The sequence below is a fragment of the Pinus tabuliformis genome, chromosome 4_1, assembly GCF_031772625.1.
Source record: "Pinus tabuliformis cultivar Carrire ecotype Pingquan chromosome 4_1, CPIR1, whole genome shotgun sequence".
In the NCBI taxonomy this organism is placed as follows: Eukaryota; Viridiplantae; Streptophyta; class Pinopsida; order Pinales; family Pinaceae; genus Pinus; species Pinus tabuliformis.
Genome location: NC_142303.1, coordinates 358,326,276 through 358,334,955, shown reverse-complemented (window position 1 = coordinate 358,334,955; position 8,680 = coordinate 358,326,276). Strand labels below are relative to the sequence as shown.

Below are 8,680 nucleotides of genomic sequence, written 5' to 3'. Positions count from 1 at the left end.
TAAAAATATATATATAGATATTAAATTATAATATCTACTAACCTAACAAACAGATTAAAATAATTAAATTATATCTTTTATTATAACCTTATTTTAATTTAAAAAATATTTGATTTAGAAAAAGACATCTATGGTGGAATGCATGTCCCCACACAATCAGTTATCCAAAACCAACACGTTGTAAGCATGGTATAAAAGTATGATAATTACAGCATGCAAATGTCATATTTTCATTCAAGGGATAATAAGGTGGCATATTCTCAAATGATACGTTCCCTCTTCCACCACAAGTGTGAGAAAATATGTATAAATATTATTCTGGCTCCAATATGTACGGTTTTAATATTAAGTGTTAGTTTATTTATTTATTTTTAAATAAAAAGAAAAGTTAAAAATTATGTTTTAGAAAGAAAGATAATATTATTTATAGTTAAAAAAATAAATATGTTGTAAAAATGTTGTAAAGTAATTAAAAGTAAAAATAATTGTGAGTAAGATTTTTAAATTTTTAAATTTTATTATTGATAAAATATTTTAATACGAATTAATATTGACATATACTTGAAAATATGTTAATAATAAAAAATCTTTAGGATTTGGTCACAAAAGTTTGACATCTAATCAAACTCTAATAATGTAATTAATCCTAAAAACATTTATCTAAAATGTCTTAATATACATGTTATGTAAAATATTTTAATGTCAATTAAGTATGTATTATATATTATTTAAAAAATGATGTACATATCATGAAAATTTTAAATTAAATGTTTATAGTTGAAAAATTTATTTGATCATATATATTTTATTTAACATTCAAAAATACAATTCAAATAATAAAAATAACACATTATATTTTACAGATAAAAAAATTTTACAGATAAATTTTTTTTATCTCTCCAAACTTATCTTACATCTATTCTTAAAATAAATCTAAATCTAAACTTACATGGCACACACTATCAAATTTATCCATGCGGGGACCTGTGGGCAGACTCTGAAGGTAATTAGATGCCAGAGATATACCGGGTATCACAGTTACAGATACTTTTAAAGTCCAACGCACAAAAAGCATCTTTTCGCAATATAATAATATGGTTGTATTTTTCTGCCCTCTTTACGCTATCGCAAGGGAAGTCGTAGATTAATCTCCCATTAGACTGTTCCCATTTTTACGGTCAGTGAGGATATTCTCTAAATTTGATAGTTTGAAATGTGCAATTTATTGTGATGTTTTAAAAGTCAAATTCTAATTTATTTAATATTTCTGAATACTGTTAAATTCTAATTTAAACAACAAAATCTTTACATAATTTAAGTAAATATTTGTTAAAAAATCAATTCTATTTATTATATCCAATTTCTCCTCAAATATGATTTCTGCATTGTAAATTTAATAGTAAAAACATGTAAAAAATATTATTAAAAGCTTAAATCTAAAAATAGATAATAATAAAAAATCAGCTCAATTTATAGAATCCAATTTCTCCCCAAATAGGAGTTCTGCATTGTAAATATAATGGTTAAAACATATATATATATATATATATTTTTCAGAGGTTTAAAAGATAATAATTAAAAGCACAAATCTAAAAAGTAGATTAAAAAATAAAATACACTGCCATGAATTTTTTATTTCACAAGCAAAGGATTTGATGTTTATTGTGAAAAAATTAACTAGCATTTGCACCAAATGTTGCAAAAGAAACGCCGTAAGGCATAAATTGAGGAGTAATACACATATTAGATATAGGTGCAGAGTCTCTATCATCTCATGTTGGCAGAGGCAGTAAAAATGATTTCAATTATTGAGAAGTAAATCAGTCATCTAATCCAATCTAGCACAAAATTAACACTCATGGCATCCATCAACATCATGGATTGGTTAAATTTGCAGGTATGGATCCTCCCATATTTTGCTATTTCTTGCTATTTCATGACCCTTCACAGTTTAAAAATTTGATATTTTCTGGACGTTGTAACATTAGCAGCCAATCAAATTTGAAATGAATTAATACAATCAAACAGAATATGTAGCCCACATTCTGTCCAAATACGATTTGCAGGCTCTGGATTCATAAACCAAAGAAATTTGCAGGGCCAAAGGAGGCTCTTTGAAAATGCTTCGATTGACTTTGTATGAATGTTGATATTCATTTGTTATTGTATTAAAAATGGCTGATTCGAACATGTGATTTAATGTACATTTTGCTGAATTGAACAATAGTATTGGCTTATTAGATTCTGTTTGGAACAACTTAGCAAATGAAACTGAAAATTTTGGGAGTTTTATATGCCATTTATGCTTTTTATTTATCTTTGTTCTGCTTGTGCATTGCAAGTATTAGATCAAACTCTTTAAAGTCTGTAGGTGATATAGAAGTTATCTCTATTCCACGTTTCTTGGCTGCATTCTTCATCTTGGGATTTGCAGGATCGCCTTTCAAATAATTTCAACATATTAATACGTGATACCTATTTACTGCAGTATAATAGACAAAAATTTAAAATACCAATTCAATTAGCCTTGACCCATGATAAGCTGGAACCTACTTCATGGTAGTCAATAGTTCTAGCAGAGTCAATTTTGAATGCTGATGTCAATCCCCTTTTCTGCACAGCATCACGAAATACAGCCTCTGCAGTGAGACTCCGACAAATGTTGCCTTCCAAGAACAAGAATAAAAAGAGGCAAAGAAAGTATGGGAGGAAGATACTTAAGGCATCTCATAAGGGAGATAGAAGTATTTGTTGGGGAAGGGCAAGACGTTGTAAGATATTCTTGAGTTGGTGGGTAGCAAGTGTAATTCCTACGTCAATGAGTCTGATATTCTTCAGTTGGTGGGTAGCCACTATAATTCCTATGTCAGTGAGTCTAATATTCTTGAGTTGGTGAATAGCTAGTGTAATTCCTACGTCAGTCAGTTCTTGGCCTGGCCTTGATGCCTATGGATAGCCCTGGTGAGATCTGTGTATTGTTGTTCTGGAAGTGGAAAACGTCCACTTCCACACGGGAAAGCACGCGGGGGAGAGGAGTGATTGAATCCCCTTGTAATCTCCCAAGGAAGCCTAAACCTGAGCATATAAGTACTTTGAGTTGTTTTTTTCCAGAACAAAGAAGATTATGTAATTGTTTCTTTGCAAAATGAAAAGAAGACACTGTAATTGTTTCTTGTAAAATTTTGTGATATGCAGAGGGAATGGTTTACAAGGAAAGAATAGAATGCTAAGAAATCTGCAGTGGACTTATTAAAAAAAAAACATTATTTTCCTCTTTCATTAAAAATATTGTATTTGAATTATGATGAAAGAAAGGGAAAATCTTTCTGTCAAGAAATCTATATTTTCTAGAAAAGTCAAGGGAGGGTTTGATGTATTCGAAAGAGAATACTAATACACTATAAGACAGAATTAATGAGTTTTCTGTTGACTAATCTGTTATTGTAAGTAGTCTGAACAGTGACACTGATACAGGCTAGTTCAATTATAATAGACCAGAGTCCATCCGTGGAGCAGTCTTCGTTTCTGAAATATACAAATACACCCGGCACCTCAGTCGGAGGATGCAGCTCCTCACATCATGTTTCTTCTTGAAACGCTCAAAAGGGTAGAAGAAAATTTCTATGTCCTAACCGGAGGCTCGCTGGTATTCAGGCATTACTAAAATTTGCTCTCTGCAATCATTGGGTGCATTATATGACTGTAAAAATCTCCAGTGCCAGTTTATTATGATTTGTTCTAATAGAAACATAGATGAGAAATTGGGTCAGGGTTTTTAATAATATAGAAGCTACGAAAAACCTAGCTCCTTTAGTTGAATTGAATAGAACTACAAAAATTTAGTTCGCTCAAGTCAGGCATGATACAGAGAATTATGCTTGGCTTCAGGCTTTGGATCTTTAGTGTACAATATACTATAAGCTTCTACAATTGGATGGCTGACAATAATGGTAGACGTTATACCGAACTCACTCGTTGAATCATTGGATGGATGGTACTCACCAAGGCAAACAAAGAGAACTCCAAAAGGCTTGAAGGTTGCAGATGAATCAGACGACATGGACCTCAATACTTCTCTTCGTCCTCCTGGTGCTCCTCTTCGTCCTCCTGGTCTCCTGCAAGTTCGGATTAAACCTCCAAACTTTTGGCCTGAAATGAGATGATAAGTTGTGCTAAAAATGGGTGAATGTCATACATTTGTTTTATAACTATAAATTCTGCTTCATCATTACAGAACCCACCCTTCAAATATTGGCATTTGCTTGTTGGAATATAGAGACATTCATGGAGTCGCAAGAGCAGAGCCAAAAGCCTCATGTCACAATCTTCCCTGGGTTTGGGTCGGGCCATCACATCCCACTGCTCGAGCTTGCAAAGCGGCTGACTGTGTACCATGGCTTTTCTGTCACCTTCTTCACCGCCGAATGGATGGACGGCTCTCCTCACCACACCTTGCCATCTTCGTCAAGGGACATGATCCGCTTCATAGAGCTCCCTGATGTTCAGATCGAAGGGGATCGAGGCACCTCAGATTGTTGTCCTCTCTCATCCATCCACAGACGCTTGGCCTCTCTTCGCTGACGCTTGGTTTCTAAAAAGGCTGATGATCTAATGGCTGGAGTTTATTCCATCGTCTAACAATCGATCTAAGGGCCCATAACGAGACACCGCGGCACGGAGGGGAGTTCCTCTCAGAGGGAACGCCTTACGGCGTAATTAGTTTAATTCACTAGGGAAAAAGAAATGAAAATCACGCCTCTGCATAAATTGTGCAATTAATTGTCTTATTCATTCATCCAAAGTACAGTTAATTGTATTATTCATTCATCCAAAGTACTGTTAGTAGACTTTAATCTGAGTGGTTGAGAAGAGGAGTTGTCCTCCCCACTCCAATTAAATTTTTACGAGTTTTTAATGAATATATTGTTACAATAATTTTAAGTGCAAATAAGTTTTTAATGAATATATGGGATCGTTTTGAGCCTTTTTATTACTCAATCTTATACAGGGTATTAATCAATCTTATACAGGGTAGTTTAAAAAAGACCACAATTTTAATTTGAAAATAATGGAAATTTCAGCATTTTGATAAAAAATTACTGAATTTTTTGAAAATCTGCGATAGCTTTAAGATTTTGGGTGTTTTAAGGTTTTTAATGCTACTAAATCCATTTTCACCTTAAGAAAAGTGATTCCAAAACTCCAGCAATCAAATTTTTTGAAAATTTGAAAATTTCATCACAAGATTCTAGAAATTTACATTACAGTCAGGGCAAAACTGTTTCCTCGTAGACAACGCCAATCTTATAGACATAAGAATTTAAGATTTACTGTCAGTACCATCCTTTGAAAGTTGCCCAAAATTTTGCCATAACACATATTTCTCTGTAAGAAGGAATTACAATGTTATGATTTTGATTTTGCACTGGCAAAGCTTAGGGTTTGAATCTTATATGAAAACAAATGATATCATTCTGATTCTAAAACAAGGTAAGAGTATGCATTCAAGCAAACAATTTCCTGTAACATGATTTTGATTTTAAGCTGCAATGCTTGGGATTTAAGTGTCTCCGTGGTTGTGTGACCTAATGAACTTTCCCAATCAATCCCTCCACCAAAAAGGAGGTGAACGGTAAAATCCTATCAGCTGGACTCTAAATAGAGTGCAAACTCTTCCAGTACAAGGGCTTTTCTGGAGCTATGCTATAAATTCAAAATTTAAAATCAATACCTGTGAAAACAATAAGATCTGGCTGCTCTGCTTTAATCATCCTCTTGACAAAAGCAGTAGTATTGAGGTCTGAACATGTGGAAACTTGACTGGGAAACACGTCCAAGCATTTCGTGCTTTGACCGTCTGCATAATGCATGTCTGCCACCTGCCAAAAAAACCCAAAGGAATTCATATCCCAAATTCAGAGTGCAATTCATACATCAAAGAAAGAGAGCGAGATACGAAATGTTACAGCATTTCTGTTTGAACACCTATTAAACAATAAAAAGGAATGTGTAAACATTTCAGAATGGTTGCAACAACAACATGGCATAGCAGTAGGTATACCTGCAAAATTTTGAACTGCCCATTAGTGTTCTTAAACCGGAGAGGGGGCAAGGGCACTGATTTGGCTGTGGCTGTTGAAAACACCCAGGTAGCTGTAGTGGAAAGAATAAGAATAAAGAATAAGAAAGCTTTCGCCAACAGAGAACGAGAATGCCGGGGAGCCATGAAATGAGTGACCACAAAGTAGAGCGATCAAGTGAAGAACTGGTGTGAACTGGTGTGAATATTCGGCTGACTGTGTACCATGGCTTTTCTGTCACCTTCTTCACCGCCGAATGGATGGACGGCTCTCCTCACCACACCCTGCCATCTTCGTCAAGGGACATGATCCGATTCATAGAGCTCCCTGATGTTCAGATCGAAGGGGATCGAGGCGCCTCAGATTGCTGTCCTCTCTCATCCATCCACAGACGCTTGGCCTCTCTTCGCTGACGCTTGGTTTCTAAAAAGGCCGATGATCTAATGGTTGGAGTTTATTCCATCGTCTAACAATCGATCTAAGGGCCCATAACGAGACACCGCGGCATCACATTCCATGGATGATGAAAAATGTCCAACGTTTCAACCAACCCATGTGTATCTTTGAATAAGTTTAAAACAATCACAGGAAAGTAACGAAAATTATAAAATGCTAAAATGCAAGTGCTAATCTTAAGGATCTATTACGCCGTGGAATGATATCATCAAAATTACACAAAAACTGGATCAAAGTTAAATACTCCGTGAAATAATTTAATTCCCAGAACAATTACATAACAACCAACTGAAATTAAATATCCAAAATTTTAAAAAATAAAAATTCCAAATAACTCAGCCAACCCGTGCCCATCTTTGCATAAGTTTAAAATATTCAAATCAAAACAATGAAAATGAAAATAAAGAGTAATAAAAGAGGTTAAGAAGTTGAAAAAAAAACTGGCACATATGAATTCTTCTCTTCCCATCTATCAGTCTTTCTTTCCTCGAATACTGAAAATGCAATATATGTCACTATTTCCTCGAATACTGAAAATGCAATATATGTCACGTCAGACCTCAAATAAGGTAAGAGTTAATAAATCTAACGTTAGGGTTCAGCATAGTTATCAATAACATAATTCTAGAGATTTGGCTCAAATGGTTCCCAAACTCTGCAATGCATAAAACTGGTGGATATATTTACACATTGGCGCACACGACAGAAAGACTTTTAAACCATGGGAACCACAGGAATTCATGGCTCTGAACAATCATTCAATGTTTAAAGATGCAAAGCCAAATAAAATTGAAGCAAAATATGCAACTAACTAATAACCAGTTTTTGGTGGCTCAGCGACTTTAGGAGTATAAGCAGATGAGGCACCTGCCTGTGAGACGAACGGATGGCTAAGTAGCTGAGACGCTGTCCAGCGCAACCCGGCATCCTTCTGCAAGCAACAGCGGATGAAGCTCTGGAACTCTGGAGAAGCAGAGGGCGGTGGCGTGGGCGGTTCCCCGTAGCGTGTAAGGCACATGAGCGTTGGCCAGTCCGGGTGGACGCCCGGTGGCAGAAAGGGCAACGGCCCGACGTAGCATTCCAGGAGGCTCAGCTCGAGGCTCCAGATATCGCCGGCGTACCCATCGTAGCGCCCATCGTTCATATCGGGGTCGATTCTCTCGGGGCTCATGTAGGCGAAGGTCCCTACGCAGGAATTGCAGGGATCGAGCGACTTCGACAGAATCCGACTCAGGCCGAAATCCGCGATCTTGACCTGGCGCCTGCTGTTGAGCAAAAGATTGGAAGGCTTGATGTCTCTGTGCACGATCTTGTTGGCGTGGAGATACTTGAGGCCGTGCAGGACCTGCCTGTTCCGACAACCGGCGCCCGCACTTGTCGAGTGAGCCCCCGTCCATGTATTCCAGCACAAACTGGATCTCCCCGACCCGGTCGTAGACGCCATGGCACCTGACCACGTATGGGGATCGAGGCGCCTCAGATTGCTGTCCTCTCTCATCCATCCACAGACGGTTGGCCTCGGTTGGCCTCTCTTCGCAGACGCTTGGTTTCTAAAAAGGCCGATGATCTAATGGTTGGAGTTTATTCCATCGTCTAACAATCGATCTAAGGGCCCATAACGAGACACCGCGGCACGGAGGGGAGTTCCTCTCAGAGGGAACGCCTTACGGCGTAAATATAGAGTAGAGAATGTATCTTTTTATAAATTTTAATAATCAAATTACTACTCAAAAATAACAAATCTAAAACATAAAATATACTGAAATGAATTTCTTATTTCACAAACAAAAAATCTTTTACACCAATATAATGTATGACATTACCGTGAATATATCAAATATAAAATAAACCATGTATTTTTTTATAACATTTAATAAAATCACTGAGCAAAAATAGATCGGTCTTCCAAAATATCATACACTTACTTTCATTTGAGAATTAAAAATAACTTTAAAATTAAATTATTATTAATATTTTATAATTATATAAAAAAATATTATTATTATTTTATAACCCTTAAAAAGTCAGAGGTAGAAAAGGTGGGTTCATTTCCAAAGCTGGATTCATTACCACGTGTGATTAAAGCTGAGGTCTATACATGGGAAACCTAATTCTTTTATCTTGCATGATTGCTGCATCTCAGA

The 8,680-nt window shown here is 35.8% G+C and overlaps 2 pseudogenes across 1 annotated transcript; both read right to left on the bottom strand.

Annotated features, from left to right (window-relative positions):
• Nucleotides 1–5,711: 5,711 nt before the first annotated feature.
• Nucleotides 5,712–6,226, bottom strand: LOC149175761 (putative inactive purple acid phosphatase 29 pseudogene; annotated as a pseudogene). The gene is made up of 2 exons (XR_016258340.1): nt 6,062–6,226; nt 5,712–5,879 (listed from the first exon to the last, which is right to left on the bottom strand). The product of XR_016258340.1 is annotated as a putative inactive purple acid phosphatase 29 pseudogene (transcript).
• Nucleotides 6,227–7,347: 1,121 nt separating this feature from the next.
• On the bottom strand, nt 7,348–8,038 carry LOC149175760 (mitogen-activated protein kinase kinase 9 pseudogene; annotated as a pseudogene).
• Nucleotides 8,039–8,680: the final 642 nt, after the last annotated feature.